Source organism: Pempheris klunzingeri, chromosome 9 (assembly GCF_042242105.1).
Source record: "Pempheris klunzingeri isolate RE-2024b chromosome 9, fPemKlu1.hap1, whole genome shotgun sequence".
Lineage (NCBI taxonomy): Eukaryota > Metazoa > Chordata > Actinopteri > Acropomatiformes > Pempheridae > Pempheris > Pempheris klunzingeri.
The window spans coordinates 8,826,299-8,847,470 of NC_092020.1; positions in this window are offsets into that span (position 1 = coordinate 8,826,299).

Consider the following 21,172-nt stretch of genomic DNA (forward strand, 5'->3'; position numbering starts at 1 on the left):
TCCTAAATATCAGTGGAAATAGGTGTGATTTCCTTTGTTAAGAAAGCTGAAAAACCTTTACTCCTAATCCTTAAAGTAGGACCAAATTTGTGACTGAGAGTTTTTGGGTCCGTAAGATAATGTTTTAGTTACTTGATGAATACTAGGTCTGGACAAATATTCCAAAACTATCTGCATGAACAGATAGGACAGGTGATACATGTAATTTGGATCTACCATCTTTTCGTCACACATAGAAACAAGGAAGAATGCTGTAGTGTCAGCAGTGTGTGTGTATATGTGTGTATCTTTCCCTAATGCAATGTGCCTTCTCCCAACACAACAGTGTGATGTCTGATGAGTGGATAAAGGCTGTAACAGGGAGTAGTTTTCTTTTCCACCCATCCATTGCTCCCTCCTCTCTCCTGAGAAAAGCTGCACTCAATTGGCCTTAAATATTCCACTTCCTCTCATTCCTATTCCCCCCTCTGTCTGACCTTTCCCGGATAGCTCTCTCTCATTTTCGCTCCCCATCTCGCTGACCTCTCCCAGACAAGCCAGCCAATTATTTTCTCTTTATACCCATAAAGAGCAGCAGGGTGCAGCTGTGGTCACACAAGGGCACAGAGGACATATGGTGCAGAGCCTCCAATGTGTGTGTGTATGTGTGTGTGTGTGTGTGTGAGTGCTGTTTAAACTGAGCGCAAGAATCAGTGTCCGATCATCTTCCCAACAGGCTGCAGCTGTTTCAAGGTAAAAAACGAGTTTCCACAAAAGATCACTCTGTTATCGGCTCTACGATGCAAACAACTGTAAGTGTCTTCACTTGTTGAAACAAATGAGGGTATTCAGAAAATGAAAGAAGTGAAGTGAATCTCTTTTCTGTTTGAAGATGACACAAGATGAAAAAAGCGAAACTCCAGCTAGCTTCATTTTACTTACCTGGACATTTGATTCATGCTGTTCCATTCCTGACAAAACAGAGCACGTTTCTGAAATGACAAACTGTCCAGTTTGTTGCCTCACAAGGGATGGTAATGTCAACCACTTGAATATGATTAAGCAACCATTCATAATTGGTTTTGGATCCAATGAGAACCACAATACCGAAACCACATTAGTCAGCATTAAGCAATCTCAATCGATCAATCTTTATTTATAGAGCACCGATTCATAGCAGTGTTATCTCAGGACGCTTCATAAAGAGCAGGTCTGGACCAAACTCTTTAATCAAGAGAGAGACCCAACGATTCAGGAATTCAACATTAAGGATTCAAGAATCCCCACATGAGCAGCATCAGGTATTATATTAGGCAACAGTGGCAGGAAGAACTGTGGGGGGGGGCTTTCAGAGAGAGAGAGAGAAAGGAGGGGTGTGGTGGGGGGGATTCACAACAAATAATAACAGCAACTATAGTACTGGCAATTGGATTATGACTAATAATGTCAGGTATATTATACCCGATAAAATACTTCTCATCAAAATATATTGAAGTACAACAATACATGGAAAATTGAAGTACTCTTCTTTTATTTTCCCCTATACAACATCTCATAAAATGAAAAAAGGGGAACCCTATAAAAAATACTCTAAAATTAGTGAAAAGTTAGGGAATCATTAACTTTTCCTTAAAATTCCTTAAAAACAAAAATGGAGCTGGGAACTTGTTCTTCAGGCCACCTGTTCCTGGGACATGTGAGCCGTGTCCTGTGAAGGCACAGTCTCCCTGCATCACTGACAACTGTGTGGGAAATAAACAAAAAATGGCGTTTTTTGAGAGGGGAAAAATGACCAGCTGACTATAAAAAAATTTTGACCATATGAATTCCCTTGGAAATAAGTGATATTTATTTAACTAATACACTAAATAAGGATTACATGCAAATTCCAGGACCACTCTAACTTACCTTTATGCCTTACATACAGTCGGTACAGGCAGGGTAGTAGTGGCGAGGACACACCGGTCGACGGCAGACATGACACCTGTGTCGTGTCTCCCTGTCTGAGCCTGTGGGGCAGTCAGCACACCTTACTAAGGGACCTCTGCTTTCTGCTGCCACTGGTCCTGCCTCGCCTGCAGGAGTGCCAGGGGTAGGGATGTCGCACACGCTACAGATGAGGATTCTGAGCTGACGTGACAGATTTGAAGAGGGGAGCCTGTGCTCTGCCCATGGCTTGATGAGTGCCAGTGCCAAAGCCTGCATATACTGCCTCCTCTTCATTTGGTTGTCACCTTTCTTCATGGCTCCACGAGTTTATCACACCAGCGTTCATCATGCCATAGAACACACTCAGTGGCCACCTCTTGGTTGTTCCTCCACAGCCGCATTGAGCAGACATCTGGTCGATAGTATTGACACCTCCCTTTGTTTGGTTGTAAAATTCGATCACTTTGGGCTTTAGAGTGGGTCCTATGCTTGGTTGTGTGTGCATGGATGACCGGAGCAGGACAAGTTTCTTTTTGAAGCTGTGTCAGGGAGGAAGGACACCAAAGTTAGTTCTTTGGTGTAAAGAAAAGCACTGGAGCCTGGCCTGCGATTTTCTTTATCTTTCATCACATGTGGGAAAAATCGCACGCACCTCTGCTGCTGTTCTCTGAACTGTAGCTGTTCTCCTCTGATATTTCGCAGCTTCGGCATCAATACGGATGTTCGTCCATGTCACGATTTCGTCGCTGATTTGGTCCTCAAAGAATAATGTGAAGCACTTCTCAGGGGTGTCAGCATTTGATGCTTCTGGTGTAAAAGCAGACATGATGTTCCGTGCCGCTGTCCTGGTGGTTGCCGTTGTCTGAGGCCGACAACTCCACTGGAAACCAGAAGTACTCCTGTAGGAGCTGTTTTGGAATCTCACAATAGGGGACACAACAGGGGATGATGGCGCTGTCTTCTCCCCCTGCAACCAGCAGGAGGCGTGGCAGGGGAAGTAGGATGGGCAGTAGACATAGAGGGTCCTGGAGTGGCCATTTGTCTGGTGCTAGACCTACCGGAATCCTAACGTCTTGTTTTTTTTTCTCTGATGATTTGAAGTGCGAGGCTAAATGCCATCACTATCATCCTCCTCATCATCATCATCACTCGGTTTCAGTACGTGGACTTTATCACTGTCACTGTCATACATCACTTCTGCTTCCACATCATCAAGATCTTCATCACTGCTTTCCCTGAACAGAAACTCTTTGATTTCCTTCGGGGACAGGTATTTCACTGGTTTTCTGTTTTTCTCTGACTGCTACAACTTCACGTATAGCTAGCTAACTTAGCTCTAGTATCAAAGAAGAAATCTGCGTAGCCAACAATCGCCAACGTAAACGAACCTTAGCCATGTTTTACTCACTTGTTGGCATGCCAGAGTCACCAAGCCTGTGACAGAATGATAGCTGTGCATGATATGGGGCAATCAATATGGCAGGCCTGAACGTTGTTGCTGTATAATAGTACTGCAAGGTTTGGTATCGATCGATCTCAATGAATTTTCATGACCTTTAACTAATTAATAATCCAAAGGAAAAATCACAAAAACACTTAAAGCCCAGGACAGAATTTGGGCATAGTTATAGGTAAAGAGAAAATACTTTATTATCATCATAAAAGTTTTCGTTCAGAAACAATAGAACAGTAACAAAACATTTTTTCCCAATACATTGTCATGTCTGGATTTTTTTCTTGTGTGTGTTGTGAGTGGTTCAGAAACTACAGTACAAAAATTAAATAAAATTTCTCCCCTCATTGCACTTCTTTTCTGGACTTTGTTTCTTAAATAAACAAAGTGTACAAAATTATCACTCCACAACAAATGTTATAAAACATTTAAAACAAATTATTTTTCAAGTAGAATGTGTGTTCAGGAAATACAATACAAAAATCTCTCTCTCTCCCCCCACAGGTTCCTCCTCTGCTCTAGAGATGCAGCAGGTGTCCCTAATCCAGTGATTAATGTGACTACAGGTTTCCCAGTGGCAGTGGAGCCTGCAGTGATTTTTGTTGCTTGTGTTAGGTTTTCCGCAGTTGATTAGTGGCATTCAGCTTTTGAGCTCACTTTAAGTTGTGTAATCTTTTTGGTTTACTTCTTGAATAAATATTTGTCATCTACTCATTTGTTTTTCCCACTGTTAAATTAGAATTTTAGTATTACCATAAAATGTCTTACACCTGGTCAAGAGCCGTGTCTCTCTCCTCTTTGTGAGTGGCCAGATAAAGACAGGATATGCAGGTCACCCTGACCTGCACAGAATAGTGTCTCCTCTACTGTTTTGAGAAGCAGATAGATAAAGATAGAATGTATCAGACTGTCCTTGATTGTAGGAACCAAAAGTGCTTGTGTTGTGCAAAACATATTCTAAAGTAATGACTATAGATACACGCCTACGCAAACAACACCCACAATTGGTAGAGTATCATAGCATCACTTCAGGGTCGTGCCATCTGTGACGCACGAACCCCAACAGCCAATTCGACACGGTTACGTACGGTACTCTGTCCAAAAACACCTTAAAAACAGACATTTAACTCAGTTCGGAGCTCCTCTGACTGAGCTCCCCCGAGAGCTCTGTCACGAGCCCAGCACTGCACGTACTTTACCTGTGACCTAAATAAACTGCTTCGGAGACAGACTTCTCCGGCTAAATTCTTGGGCTGTCAAAACAAGGATCAGGTCTAACACCACCATTATTCCTTGTGGGTTCTTTTTTCGTTATTGTTACCTCCCCTCATTCCTTAAACATCTTCCTCTGTCTCTGTCTGTAGGCTGGATAGGGGAACACGGAGATGTGGTCAGAAAGTCCAAAGTTGGCCCGTGGTGTAGCTCTGTAGGCGCTCTTCACATTGCTGTAAACATGGTCCAAAATGTTCTGGTCCCTTGTTGGAAAGCAGACATGCTGATGGTACTTGGACAGGACAGTCCTTAGGTTGCAGTGGTTGAAGTCGCTGACTAAGACCAAACAGCTAACGCACTGCAGGGATTCGACAAGGTAAGCAAATTCAGGATTTATTCTCGTGTTTCATTTGTGGAGTATGTTAAATGATTTATGATGTACAAATGACATGCATAACAAAATGATGTTGGGATTTTTGTTTGTTTTTAGGGCCTTCATGCGAAAAAAGCACCTTTTTAAGTTATTTACATGGAAAGTCAATTCTTTTTTTTCTCTCTCCAAAGACTAATTTATGCATCTTTCAGATTGAATGGACATCATGCACATATTGGTTCCATTGGGAATGTGTTGCAAGGCCCAATGTTGATGATGATTTTTTGTGTCCTGCCGGTTGGTGACTCCTCCTTGAGCTGCCACCTTATCGTGGTGGGGGAGTTTGAGTGCTCGTATGATCCTTAGGAGCTATGTTGTCTGGGGCTTTATGCCCCTGGTAGGGTCTCCCAAGGCAAACAGGTCCTAGGTGACGGGCCAGACTAAGAGCAGTTCAAAAACCCCAATGAATAGAAGAAAAACAAGGACCGTGACATCGCCCGGTATGGCGCAGCCGGGGCCCCCCCTGGAGCCAGGCCCAGGGTTGGGGCTTGCATGCGAGCGCCTGGTGGCCGGGCCTTTGCCCACGGGCCCCGGCCGGGCCCAGCCCGAATGGACGACGTGGGTCCGACCTCCTGTGGGCCCACCACCCGCAGAGGGAGTCGTAGGGGTTGGGTGCTATGTGGCACGGGTGGCGGTCGAGGCGGAGTGCCCCGACGACCTGGGCCTCGGAGACAGCCTCTGGCTGTAGGGACATGGAATGTCACCTCGCTGGGGGGGAAGGAGCTGGAGCTTCCGCCGGAGCTTCCACCGGAGCGACTGCGAAACGGCTGGGATGAGAATCAGCACCTCCAAGTCCGAGGCCATGGTTCTCGACCGGAAAAAGGTGGTTTGCCATCTCCGAGTCGGTAGAGAGTCCTTGCCTCAAGTGGAGGAGTTCAAGTATCTCGGGGTCTTGTTCACGAGTGGGGGAAGGATGGAGCGTGAGATCGACAGGCGGATCGGTGCAGCGTCTGCAGTAATGCGGTCGCTGTATCGGTCCGTCGTGGTGAAGAGGGAGCTGAGCCAAAAGGCAAAGCTCACGATTTACCGGTTGATCTACGTTCCTACCCTCACCTATGGTCATGAACTTTGGGTCATGACCGAAAGAACAAGATCTCGGATACAAGCGGCCGAAATGAGTTTCCTCCGCAGGGTGGCCGGACTCACCCTTAGAGATAGGGTGAGGAGTTCGACCATCCGGGAGGGGCTCGGAGTAGAGCCGCTGCTCCTCCACATCGAGAGGAGCCAGCTGAGGTGGCTCGGGCATCTGTTTCGGATGCCTCCTGGACGCCTCCCTGGGGAGGTTTTCCGGGCATGTCCCACCGGAAGGAGGCCACGGGGAAGACCCAGGACACGCTGGAGGGACTACGTCTCTCGGCTGGCTTGGGAACGCCTCGGGGTCCTACCGGATGAGCTGGAGGAGGTGTCTGGGGCCCGGGAAGTTTGGGCATCTCTGCTAAAACTGCTGCCCCCGCGACCCGACCCCGGATAAGCGGTTGAAAATGGATGGATGGACGGTTGGTGACCATCTTGAGTCTAACCTCATCTCCATCACTTCATACTGGTGCTACCGACTGGGACAAGAGCTGACTACAGCACATCACCCTCTGCACTGAGAAGGTGATCAGCTGCAACCATCATGTTCCAGGAGAAGAGGATGTCTGACACTAATCTGATTTTGGCCCGTCCTGAATTAAATACTTTGAGTGATTGACACCTCTATGTTTTGGTTGAGTTGTGAGCAGCAGACCTCAATCCTATGTGTTTTACGTTTGAGTAACATTTATATTTTTCTTGTGCAGCTGACGACATTTGCGTCACTGATTTGTAGCAGAATTGTGGGTTGAAAGAACTGGTGTAACGGGCTGTTTTATTGTGCCGCAGACTAACGAAACAGTGAAACGGTGGTCAGAGCATTGGGCGGTGTGGTCACAAGTTGATCTGGCTTCCTCCTGTCTTCCAGAGACGGCTGCCTGTGTCCTATATGTCTTGTTGTATGACAGGTCAGTGATGCAGTACTGTGGTAATAGTGGCGCACACAGAATGTCCCTGCCGTTTGTTTATTTTCCCACAATGGCGCGAGTTCGAATCTCGTAATAAACAAATTGTTTCACATTAAAAAAGGAGTTTGTGTGTGTTTGTGGGGGTGGGGGGTCTACATTACAAATATTCACTCAAACAAGACTGAAAACGACGGGTATTTAGGATATTTATTTATTTATTAAAACAGACAGGAAGGGCAGCTTGTCGTCTTCCATTTTCCGTTACAGCAAGCAACGTTCAAAACGCGACTCCACACCACTATGAGACACGTTTCCACAGGTACGACTCCAAAGTGGACTCAGATCGGTATGTTTGGACATTGTGATGAAAACCAAAACGAAGAGGCATTCACACGGCCAGCTACGCACCTGATTTCCTGATTTCAACAGCTGCCGTAACTACGACAACAACAGACGCATTTGGCTGACAGTCGCCAGTTACCATGGTCACTAGTTGAACTGAAACACCGGGTGTGTTGTCTCATGTCTGCTGATCGTGTTGTGTAGCAGCCCCATGACCGCCACAGAGTTTGCTCGTGGCGGAATGTAAACAGCCAGAATGAACACCGCGTCGAATTCTCTTGGGAGATAAAAGGGCTGACATTTCACCATCAGCAGCTCTAAGTTAGCAAAACAGTGTTTAGCAACAATCTGCACGTTCGTACACCACTTGTTTATGTAGATGCAGATGCTGCCGCCTTTGTTCTTCCCCAAATGTTGAGGTGCAATTGCTGTGGTGAATGGAGTGAATGTTTTCTGTCAGCCAGGTTTCTTGTTTCACGCTGGGATGTAACTCTGGCTCTCAGCTCTTCCAGCTTGTTGTCGAGGGAGCGGACATTGGCTAGCAGCAGGCTAGGTGGCGATGGTCTCGTAGCTCTAGCCTTTAGCCTAGCATGTAGCCCACCTCTCTTGCCACGCTTCCGCTTCGTCCAATCTCAAGGTTTTCACAGCATCGCCGAATATGCGGTCGAGTTCCGGGCCCTGGCCAAGGAAAGCGGCTGGAACGACATTGCTCTCCAGGCTGCCTTCTATAAGGGCCTGCAAGAGACCCTGAAGGATGACCTCGCCACCCACAATGACATCTCCACTCTGAACCAGCTGGTTTCCATCATTTCCTCCGTCATTTTTCAGGGGTGGCCCCCCCTTGATGGCGCCTTTGTGTGTGTTAGATGGTGTATACATGTATACAATCTGCAAAAGAAGGTAAGATGGAGGACTACAGAAAGGGTGGGAGAACCAAATGGTGACTACAAATTGGCTGCCAGACCTGTGTCTAGTGTGAGCAAACTAAAATCAATTTAATGGCTTTATGGCTGCACAGTAAACTACAACACATCACAATAATCAAACTCAATGAACATTAAAGCAAATCAAAACCAATACATTAACAAGGTTAAACAGTTGCTTATACATGTGTATACAGTTATGCTATGCTATATATATGTCCAGTTAGAGTTTGGGGTCTGTTGATGAATCAGGCTGGAAGAAGGTTGTGGTTCTTTGTCCTTGCTGTCCTGGTTGCAAGCTGGAGGAATCCGGTTACTACTTTGTTCCTTGCTAGTTAGCAGCTCGGTACTAACTTGTGTTGTGTAAAGAATTATGTTGTGTAAAACCCCTCAAATTATGTTCAGAATCACATATTCTGATAACCAACATGTTGAATAATTAAAGTAACGCATTTGATCTATGAGCCCAACATAAGACTGTTGCAACTATACCAGTGATTGTATTACAAAACTTGTTACATCTAACACTTTCACCACTATAAATGTGCAACTGCGTGAACTTTAGACTATATCGCATTGAACTGTAATTTAAAAAAAAAAAAAAAAATGCAGACAGGATAGAACAAGATGTAATTGTGTCAGCAGAGCAGTGGCAGCTCAGGGATTTTCTGACACCATTAGATAAGTGATAAGATTTATAGCAACAGCAAGAACAGACTGTCTTTCTGACACCATTAAATCATAGGTCAAACTGGCCATGAGAATACACCAGTAGAAAAGACTACAGCAAGAAAGAGTAAAAGAAAATAGAGGAGGAGATTGCTCGAGTCACCGGAAAATAAAAGGTGCACAGAGAAGTGTAGTCAGTCTGATCCTGGGGTCTGATTCGAGTTTGTTGGTGTTGTCTGAGAGAACACAACTCTTTGCAATTGATTTCCTCCACCTCCAGGGGTTTTCCTTGTGTCTTTTTCCTGATTCCAAAAGATTTTGAAGCAAGCATTTTTGTTAAGTGTTGACTCAGCACTCAGCTTTTTCCTGGTCCATTCCTGTGGGGCTGTGATTCAACACTTGCTGGTGTGCTCCTGTTGCTTTGAAGATCAGCTGGCAGACTTGAGGTCTTACCTGCTGGCGCTGAGACACTTGGTTCAGGCAGGGCTTTGTCTCACTGCCATGAAAAAGGTGATCTACTACAGGCCACAGTGAGGCTGGAACTGGAAGAGAAAGCTGCAGGCCTCTAACTGGACTGTCAGGGGCCCACTTGACGAGGTGCAAGGCTTGAGCTGGTCTCCAGTAGAGCCCAAGGTGAAACAGAGCTGGGCCCTCGGGGTCAAGTATAGCTTTATGGTCATTGAGGTGTGTCTCTTCTGGGCCTCAATCATTATCACATACATGTCGATGCGCTTTATACTTTCCAATTGAAGCAAGGTAAGAGAGAGAGAAGTCAATAACACATAGTGAAGTCCTACAACAGGAAACAATGATCTGCTCCTTCTGAAATTCTTAAGGTCGATGTCCAACCTGAGGTGTAAACCTGACGGATTCAGCTGAAGCCTCTGAGTGCTGTTTCAAATGCTGAAATTTTTATGAACGATCTACACAAATGTTTACCATCATCTTTTCAAAACCACATCATACAGAATACCGTCCATGTGTCACTCTAGGCAAGTCAACGTGCTACTGTATCCAACTACGTAAGTGATCTGGTCTAACATTGCATGATATCAGAAAATACACTAAACTGACCCAAATTGAAATTATACTTTTTACAGTCCTGAAAAATGCTAGTTTTATATTCCAGATTTTTGAAGGCAGTACAAGCACTGCTGGTCTTTCTCCATTTGATTTGTGTTTTCTGCTGTTCCTGCTTTGTTAAATAATGCCTCAGTCTCTCACATCTAAACTGCTATTTTGAGTGTTTTGGCCCCTTTGTGTGGGCTTTCTGTGGGCTATTTACCCCACAGCTTAAAGAACACACGGAAGCAATGACCCCCACAGAGTCAAATAAAAATCAATAGTTTTGTCTCTGATTTTCACATCTTTCTCTCTCTCTCTCTCTCTCTCTCTCTCTCCAGGCTGTTTGCATTTTATGTGTGTGTGCCCTGTACTGCAGGAGACATGAGTGGAGATGCCTGACATGTCTAGAAAGGATTCTGAGATGTGAGGAGTAAAAGAAGAAACAGTTAAAGAGAGGAAACGAGATAAAGGAAGGTGTTGAGGGGATCAAAAAAGGAAAGAACTGAGGAAAGTTGTGATTAGAGACACCCAGCATATGTGCAATGCCAAACAGCACACACCTGCATTTGCCAGGCACTCCAAAGACTGGACATGATGCTGGGAAGGTCAGTGGTGGCACGATCATGTCTAATATGACCGATCATGCTGCTGATAAGAGGAAGAGGAGTTAGGGGGGAGAGCTCCAATGCTGACTTTTCATGCATTCTCACAAAGATGCACATACTGAAGTTACAATTTGTATTATTTGAAGGAGTTTTTACAAGTGCTGCCTCTTATTGCGTAAACATTGTATTGAAATGAACAATTAAGAAATGAACACTCAGTTTGTGTGTCGCTGAGGGGAGAATCGTTTGGAAACATGAACTAGGTGATGGTGCACCACTGGCTTCTGCTTAGGGCTATGCTTCCTTCGCTCACAAAATATTTAAGTTAGTTTGCAAAGACAAAAGTCAAAAGCTCTAAAGTTGACAGTGAAAATAGGTCTTAACCCTTAGAGGTCCGCGATCAGATCACGTGACGTTTTCAAAGCACCGTAACAAAAAGCCTAGGTTACCTTGGAGCACTGCTGTCAACTTCACTCGAAAGTGCAGATTTGACGTTGATAGACCATGTAAAACCAGAGATATTATAGTTTTAATTTGAAAGTACAAAAGTATTTTACGCGCGGTTAAATACTTTTGTTTTTTAATTTGAATGTTTTTCATTAACATGAGATATTTGAGGCAGCTGCTCAGTCCTACTAATAAAATTAGTTTGCTGATGGTTTCTACTGGTCTCCATTATGTGACTTGACTGTGCGCCAAGTTGGAACCCCACATGATTACTACAGGCTTTATTGAGAATAAGATCGTCATTGACTAGTCCTTAAGCTTGTTGTGGGTCAGTGCATCTACCATGGGTTCCTGGTGGAATGCACCTGTTGAGTTGTGTGGCAAGAGTGGAGTGGAGAACTCGGGATGAACTGTGTTTATAGCGTTGCTGCTTGGATAAGCGCCAGTCGTCATCACAGTTTGCCCACCCTGTATCTACTGCACAACAGCTGCAAATCATCATCCATTGGGATACCTACTGCCTGTTACATATGCTGACCTGTTAATTGGATTTCTGCTGACACATATCTTAAGAAATTCAGATGCTCAATGCTACCCCTCCTGAGGTATAAATGCAAGGAGCTAAGGTGATTAATCCTGTGGGGTCTGGGAGGAAGAGGAGCAGTAGTGGAAGAGACAACTGTACTGCACTGATGGGATGAATTTTTCTCTCCACCTTTAGACCTTCTAGGGTGTGACTACTCTGTTAAGTGGGTGGAAGGAAAAGTGTGCACTACTCATGGTATGGTACCAGCATTGGTTCAGATGTGGGGTGCTGTCTGGTTCTCATAATCATAATCAGTTTAAGGGATTCAAGTCCCTGATTATATCTGCTCCTGGCCCACTTGATTGTTTGTTGGATGCTTCTACAGCAAAGATTTCAAGGCCTTCTTCATAATGGTCTAGCAAGATGTCCATGTTTGTAATCATCAATTGTGCCATGTTGTGCCAAGAGAGTTTGACCCTCTCTGTGGTTGTCATTGGGTTATGTGGTATAGAAACTGAGGCGAGTTTGTACCTTCCTTATTATGCCTGATGGAGGTGATCTTTTCTCATCTTCCTTAACTTTCTCTGATAAGATACAGAAGCAGTTGTGGGGCTAACCCCTTATGAAATGTACCCTTTAAAAATGCAAAAAAAAGTACTAAAATTAAAAAGGCATCAATATTTCAATTAAAAGCAGTACTTGACACATTATCATTTTTAGAGTAGAAATCTAAACACAACTTTGGTGTTGCAACCAAAGATTCAGCTACACATGGTACGGTTATATAACTTGCAGTTTCTTTCAGTCTGTCAGCATATTTTCTTTGCTGATAAAACCCACTAGCTTTGTGCTAACTACTACAACATTGAAAAACTACCTCCAAATCTTGTGTGTTTCTTCATTTAGAATAAAGGAAAAATACTCCAGATCAGAGACTTGGAAAATTGTTGAAACTGCACCAAAAGAAAAAGCTGAAGTGTCAATGGTATGCCTTACAAGGCTTAGTTTCAGTTTCAGTTTAATTCTTGTTTCAGCTACAAGTATATCTATCTATATCTACATATCAAATAGTCACATTCTTTTTAGACTGACAGACATTCTATATTCTCCTTATCACAGCAGAGCTTCAGTTGAGCCTGCACACAGCCTCTTTCCAACACCAAAAAAAAAAAAAAAAAACAGATTGGTGACTTGTAATGAGAATTTGCTAGAGATTCAAACGCTCTCCTGCTCTCATTTGCATTGCCTGTGTGTATCAAAAAAAGAGATGCTACCTTAATGTTCAAAACCTTTTTTAATAACCGCAGTTTATTTCAGCTTATGTGAAGAGGGAGGGAGACAGAAGTCGAGAAAATGGCAAGTTTTTCAACACAGTCAGCCTATCATATAACTGTGTCAGCAAAGTGGAACAGTGTGCCAATGTGACCTTCCATTGCTTCAAATCACTCCTACTTTTGGAAAATGAGCCTGGATTCACAGGCTGGCAGGTTTGATTTAAAAGTTTTTTAAAAAAGCTCCTATTAAGACAGTGGGTTGTAACTAGAACAGGCTTTTAAACTGGTTTCTCTCGAAAGTTGGTCACAGTATTTTGATTTCAGAGAACTGCACAAATACATCCATTACCATAGCCACGAAGGCCAAAATGTACAGCAGCTTTATTATGTCACAGAGATAGATTTGGGTATGGATCCCTACTAATGCTAAGGTTCATACTATTATTTTTCATCCTTGACAATCATGGTTGTGGATCATAATTTAAATGTTTTTTCGAATTGTTGGCATAACCTAAAAACACTCTCACCCAATGTTTAAGAAACCTCTGTCATTGTAAAAAATATGGTGACAATGTATTGGTATACTTTTCTGAAAACCATACATTTTGCAGGTGAAAACTGTTGTCTGTTTGTAGTAAATAGCTGTAGAATAAAAAAAGTTATATTGTTAACCTAATTTATAGTAATTTCCTTTAGAAATAACAGCTATAATTTATATTATACATATTATACATGGTAGACTATTTTGAAAACAACAGGCATAATGTGAATAATTACAGTCTATCTCAGTGGTGAACACAGAACAACTTAATTCATAAATTTGTGCAAAGTCTATCACCTTTTGGATATGACGGAATCAAAAACACAGGTTGGTGAAACAAAGCCAAATTGCAACTGGTTTGTCTTTTTTTCCTGACTTCCTGATTAGCATGTGGAAGTATGAAACATTACAGCATTACAGTTATTGCCACAGTCTAATACAGTTTTGCTGTTGATATTGTTGGTGGTAAAGTTAAGAGTCAAGACCTTTGTCTGTCCATTATTGGACTGTGGGTTTTGTAGTTTTTTTTGTGTACTGGCTGTTTGACTTCAAGGGACCTTTGCTATTCACTCATAGTATGGGTGGTAGTCTGCCAGTAAAAGTATTACTTTAATTAATTTCCTCTTTATATTACACTGTTTTTTTTTTTAACATCTTATAATTTTTTGCTATTGCTTATTTATTTGACAGTAGCCTATATGCCCTGCCCTAATGTCGGCTTTTCTTTCATCCCTTTCTACAGCACACTGCCATGTCTGCATCTCAACAGCACAATCATATTGATTTAAATAAACCTGCACTGTCCTCTACTTGCAACTGTAGCATCTGTTTCTGAACCATTCTAACCATGGCTGTCATCCTATATTACATCCTCCTCAACACCTCCTCACCTCACTAACACAGAGGTGCAATCCAACAATGGCAAAAATGTGGTGATCATAAATATCAAAGATCTATACATCATCAATATCTTCTAGCCAAGCATCTCTAGGATCAGAGATCTATGGCTACAGAGATGCTTGAAGGGGAGAGGTTAGTCAGTCTCAGAGCTACAGAAAGGCATGGGGGGAAAAAGAGGTGCCTAAGAAGTACAACAAATTGTCCATACCTGAGGCACTGAAGATTGCAAAGCAAAGGCTCACAGCCCTGGCTACCCGACTGAAGAGATACAGAAGGATATACAGAAGGAAAAGAAGAGGTCTGGAGAATACACAACATGTTCTCCACCAAACCATCCAAAGTGTACTCTCAATGGGAAGATAGTTACATGAGAACAGACTAGTCCAAGGCTGAGACCGAACAACACGGGGAGAGCATATGGGAGAAAGAGGCATCACGTAACACTTTGTTAAGACACAAACATCAAAATAACCTCACAATAACCTCAAATACACCTTCAGGCTATGCAAGGGCTTTTTGACCAAGAAGTAGAGTGATGGAATGCTGCATCACATGACCTGGCCTCCAAAATCACCTGACCTAAACCCATTTGAGATGGTTTGGGATGAGTTGAACCACAGATCGAAGAAAAAGCAGCCAACAAGTGCTGAGCACTTCTAGGAACTGGCTACCTCATGAAGCTGATAGAGTGAATGCCAAAAGTGCACATAGCAGTCATCAAACCAAGATTGGCTACTTTGAGGAATCTAAAATATAAAATATATTCTGGTTTGTTTAACATTTTTTTGTTTTGTACATAATTCCATATGTGTTTGTTCACAATTTTGATGTCTTTAATATTAATCTACAATGTAGATTAAAGCTGCAAGCAGCGATGAGCGGGCCGCTTGAAGTTTGAAACAGATTGGATAATGAACACTGAAGTTACAACAATTTCCTGTTTCACGGCGAACAAGGCGTCGCCACGGTAACCTCAAGAGCTTCATAGGTTAGCATCACCCATGTCTTGGGAATGTTTTGACCAAATTTGAAGTGGCTGTGGTTAACCTGCTGGGATGGATACTCAGAGAATAGAACGTATCACTTCCTGTCAACACTAGGTGGAGCAGTGAGTATAGTTCAAAATTGTTCTGTAGTTGCATTCAATACCATGTCGTCACCAACTTCGTTGACTGGTGTGAGCTAAACCATCTTCAGCTCAACACCAGCAAGACAAAGGAGATGGTGACTTCCGCAGGAAGACACCCCAGACTGCACCGGTGAACATCCAGGGACTGGACATTGAGAGGGTGGAGACCCTCAAATACCTGGGTGCTCACCTCGCCAATAAACTGGACTGGTCTCACAACACAAATGCCCTGTACAAGAAGGGTCAAAGTTGTCTCCACCTTCTGAGGAGACTGAGGTCCTTTGGAGTGTGCAGGACTCTGCTCAGGACTTTTTATGACTCTGTGACAGATCGCAAGACTCCAGGAGGAGGGGAGGTGAAATCTCTGTTAACATCAATGATTGTTGGTGCTCAAACATAGTCAAATATTTCTGAGATGTAGACCTTTTAATAAAGATGAAGACCATATTATCATCCCTATCTTGTAGCTGCTGTTGACTTTCCTTCAAGAAATTTAAAAAGAAATACACTGCAGAATTATTTCCTGGATATACATTTCTATAAATAACTATATATTTTACGATACATTTTCTTATTCCATTATAACACTGATGGATGACGTCTCTATACACACTCTAAAATGAAAAACATTTTGTTTCCAAACAGAATGGCTTAATTGCTATAATTATTGCTAGAATTGCTATACCTCACAGCTTGAGTCAAGGGTAACAAAAGGACAATGTAGTCATGAGAAAGAATGAGCAGACTTGTTATATTGCGCACTGACTGTATCCGCAGATATTAAAGCACTTCAAAGAGTTTTGCAAAATCCTTGGAAAGAGCAAAAAGACTTCATGAAACTTGGAATAAAGTACATTTCACTGGCAGAGTTGTGATCTCCTTGCCCCTGCTAACCTGGCGGTCATCCCATACAGCAAAACCAAAACGTGATGCCATCATCTCTATGCAAAATATGCAATTAAATAACAAATAAACCTGCCTTTGAATACATAATAGGACTAAAGAGGCAACAGCAAGCTTTTCCTCCATCTGTCTCTTTTATGACCTCACCTCCTGTGTCTGTGTTTGATGCCAAAAGCATTCATTTGGATCAGAGAGCTGAATATTTATTAGTTCATATGCTAACACACAAATTGGTCCTTGGCATGCTGCCAGTAAGTCACTGACATTGTCTTGTTTTTGCTGTTTCCTGTTGTAGCATTTGAAGACAGATTATTTACAGTCCAACACCTCTTCTCGAGTTCTTTCAAATGTGTTCAGATGCCATTTAGCGTTAGCTTGATGTTAGCAGGCAGTTCTTGCTGAGCTGGCTACCTGCCGTAAGCTTCCTACAGCAGCTCTATTGTTCCAGATTATCTTTTAGAAGGACAGAAAATGTTTCATACAAAATAAAATATTGCAACAGCTTTCATTCTCGTACAATTTCCCAACAGTCAGGTGACCTACTCAGACTGTAAACTATTAAATATTGGAATGGATTAAACTGCACTGTTAGAAGGACACATGGAAAATGCAGCTCTATCAGGAGGAGAATTTACCCCCCCTAGAATTGAGGAGTTGATTCTTGCCTTGCCTCCAAGTCTACAAAACACATGTATACTGGATGGGCAAACTCCCTCCAACAGCCCCGCAAGGGTAAAGAGCTGGTCCACTGTTCCACGACCTGTTCCTCCCTCACCGCCGTTGTCCACCAGCGGGTTCTTGGGTTGCCGCCCAGACCAGCAACGACGACCTTCTGGCCACAGTTCTCAGCAGCCGCCTCCTGCGACCCTGCGTCCTCATATGGGGTGTTGTGCTTTGGTACCTTGCTTCTCACGGCGGCACTATTATGTAGGGGTTCCAATTATGTTTGGACAATTAATAATTTGTCTCATACAACGGCACCAAAAATGTTGGTGTTTGGTACCTTGTATGGGGCAATTTGGCTGCAGCACGTTAGGGGGGAAGTGGAAGACGAAGATGCCGAGGCTGCGCACGGACTGATGGGTGAGCTTGGATGCTCTTGGTGGAATAGGAAGCAGGCAGCAGGTAGGGAGAAGCCCAATGAAGGATTGGGATGCCAGCAGGTAAGTACACGCAGGCGACGCTCACACTGGAAGCGAAGGCAGGCAGGTATGGATGTCAGGCGTCGTAAGGCCAGCAGGCAAGGAGGCTGGAAGACTCACTTGGTGAAGCGTTAGCTGGCAGATGTCGGACTGCCGCGGGAACAGACAACCAGAAAACAGGAGGGGCAGAAGCAGAACTCGTACTCGGGGACAAAAGGCTGAGGGTAGCGATGGGACGTACTGTGCCGATGCTTCGGAAAGTGTGTCGAGAAATCCAGGAAGCGTTTAGTGAAGTGCGTACTGAGGCTTGTATCTTTAAGGGCGAGTGACGTCACTGATGTCTACTGAGAAACAGTAAGAGGGTGCAATATAAAAAGGACATTATGTGACATATCATGGACATAAACATTGATAACATGACATAACTGTTGATCTTTACTTTAGACTGGATATTGTGCATACATAGATATTTACCACTTCTCATACATCTCTGTGATCCCTCTTGTTAACCTGTAATATTCAGTGTTCTTTACTATTTTACTGTTCACTGGCTAACATTATGATCAGTACATTTTTGGCATTATAAACATTGTGTTTCTGCATCTTACCATTAACTAGTTTACATTTGTATTTATAATATTTATCGTTACACTGTTACATTTCTGGCAGCACATAGCTGGTGAATTTCTTACTAATATTCTTTACTCATATTGTTTATTTTGTGTATGTGCACTCCTCTCCTATGTTGTACTGCAACTGCTGCACAATAATGTGCATCAGAATAATTAACTAATTAAAGTACCATCACATCCTATCCCACTATAAACACATTTTAGTTGCAGCTCAAGGGCAGTCATTTTAAAATCTGCAACATTAGCATCTGGGAGAATTTGTGTTCATGAAAATTCTTGCAGCCTGCTAGCATCTTAGTTTCTCTGGGTTCACTGCCCAACAAAAGAGGGTTTTAAAGCCATAAATAGTGATGGGTTTGTCATATATCCCACCATACTGAGTGCACATGAATACGAAATAACAGAGAGAGACAGGCTGGCAGACTGATGCACTGTTTTGAAAAGTGCATCAGGCACAGATAGAGCTGGAGGAAGGCTGACATGCAGGCAAACAGTAAGTAAGTAAGTTAGTTTGGATGTGGGCTGTGAAAACTTCTAGACTCTAGGACAAATGCAGGCTTCCCTCCAGTTGGTATAAGGAAAAGATGCAACAGTACAGTATGTAAAACTGTAATGTCATGTTAAAAATCTTGGGAAATAAGGATTTTCACTTTAAGGACGCTAACACACATTTTCATTGAGGCTTTAGTGCTTAAATGAGAACTTCCAGGCCGACAAGAGTAGTAAATCATATGAGTGAGTAACAGTGAAAAACTAAAGACAGACAAGCATCAGCTGATGATGCTCTACTGTAGCTCAACTACTCGAAAAACTTTATACTGTGTTCATAGCCCTGATAATTCTGCATACTGGTGGCAAATCTTTATCCTAGGCAGGTAAATAGGGATTAAAACATCCCAAGCGGCTTTCCCTCATCCACCCACTCGATTAATGTCTGCCTTTACTTGTCTATTATAGCTAGCTAGTGACAAGTTAAGTGAGACAACTGTTGATGTTACATTCTAGTCAAAGATACAGACGTTGCAGGAAGAGTGCCGATACAGGAATTGAGTTTGCGGTTCTGCTTAGGATTTCTTAACATTAAGATATGAGGTCTATTGGTGTTGTTGTCAAGGTGGGAGAGGGTTAAGTTTAGCGGTAAGCAAGTTTAAAGCCTTTCAAAGCACTTCATGATGGTGGGGGTGAGTGCAACAGGATACATGTCATTACGACTTGCTACAGTAGTACAGAGTGTTTTAGCATTGCCATGATGGAGGTGTCTTTAAAGCACATGGGGACGGCTGTGTGGGGCAATGACAGGTTGAGAATGCCAGTCAGGACCCCAGTCAGTTGCCCAGTACACGCCCAGCAGAGCACACGTGGTTTGCCATTGGGGCCAGCAGCCATATGTGCGTTATGGCTGCTTCCTGGTTGTCCCATATTGCCACATGGTGAACCTGCTTTTGGACTTGGACTTTGGTCTAGGGTTCATTGGGGTAGCTGCATGCTTCATGATCCATCCTGTATAACTATTAACTGAGTGGACAGGATCGATTCTAAAAATGTAGTTTAACGCCTGATCTTTCCTTTAGCATTAACATCAGTCTCAAAAGGAGTCATTGTGCTGTATGTTTTCTTCTTTAAGGAGAAATCTAGAACAGTCAAGTTGCTCACCGGCTCCTCCCATTAAACCACCTTTCTATTCTCTTTTCCTCCTATTTTTGAAATTGTCTGTGCATATTCATAGCTTTATTAGACCCCAGCAATCCCAGCATGCATGGGCAGGCAGACCTTCTTGGCTGTGTTATTAGCAACAGCTGCACAAGGCTGAGTATTACTACAGAGAGTAATGTGATTGTCATTTTCACCTCATTTTCCTCCAGTCATCATAATGACATTGTACTACCAGAGAAACAATAGCTTTTGAGCAAGACCGTGTGGAGGCTAAAGACATGGCATGGTAATATAGGCATTAGTATGCCATGCCATACCTTCCATCAAATCCAAATGAAGCCATTACCTCTGAGTGGGATTTGATGGTCTTTATGTAGATGCTTATTATCTGATGTTTGCTTGATAAAATACACAACTAAACAAATGTTTCTCTAAAAAGAGACCGTTGGCTGTATTGATGCCTTTGCAGTCATTTACAAATACAACTGGGACTGATGATTCTTTTCAAAGTGGTCTGTAGCAGTTTCTGCAACCCATGAAAACATGACTAATGAAACATTTTCAATAAAAATGTGTCAACACCACAACACTCAGTTCCCTCTTTAACGGAGGAATTTTTAGGCAGAGGCATTTCTAGAAACTGGTACAATAGATAGAACAGAATAGTCTCCTCCAACTTAGATTCCTCCTGAATGAATGATGTGTGAATGGGTGAATGAGGATATCATGTAAAAGCGCTTTGAGTAGTTGCTAAAAAATAAGGCAAAGAACCTGAGCAGTCAGATGATTGGGCAAGTTGTAAACAAACAAAATTCTCATTGTTTTTAGAAATTTAGGAAATACAGTAATTCAAAGTGACGGGCTTAACGGTAGTCTTGTGTTGTTGAGCTATCAAGAACACTGTCACATTTTTAAGTTGATAAATGTTAAACAAGAAAGCACGGTTTTCATACCAGCTTTCATCATAGTCACTGTCTGACTGTGTTCACATGTGTGGTGCAGTGAAGTAATTCTTCCTGCATGTAGTAGTCCACATGTATACATATGTATACATACCACTATACAGTGGTATGTATATTAAGTGTTCCAATCTCTGTAATAGGATGCGATGGTCAATGGTATCATGTGCAGCACTCAGATCTAACAAGACAAGTACAGAGATGCAATAGATGCCAAGTCCTGTCGGATGCCATAAGGAGGTCTTCACCAGTGCTGTCTCTGTGCTATGCGCTCTAAAACCTGAAAATCTTCAAATAGACTATTGGAATTTAGAAAATGACACAGCTGATTTCTCTAGGATCTTAGAGAGAAATTGAAGGTTGGATAAAGGTCTATAGTTGGCTGATATACCTGAATCAACTTTTTCAGAAGAGGTTTAATTACTGCTACTTTGAAGGACTGTCGGACGTAGCCTGTTAGTAAAGACTGATTGA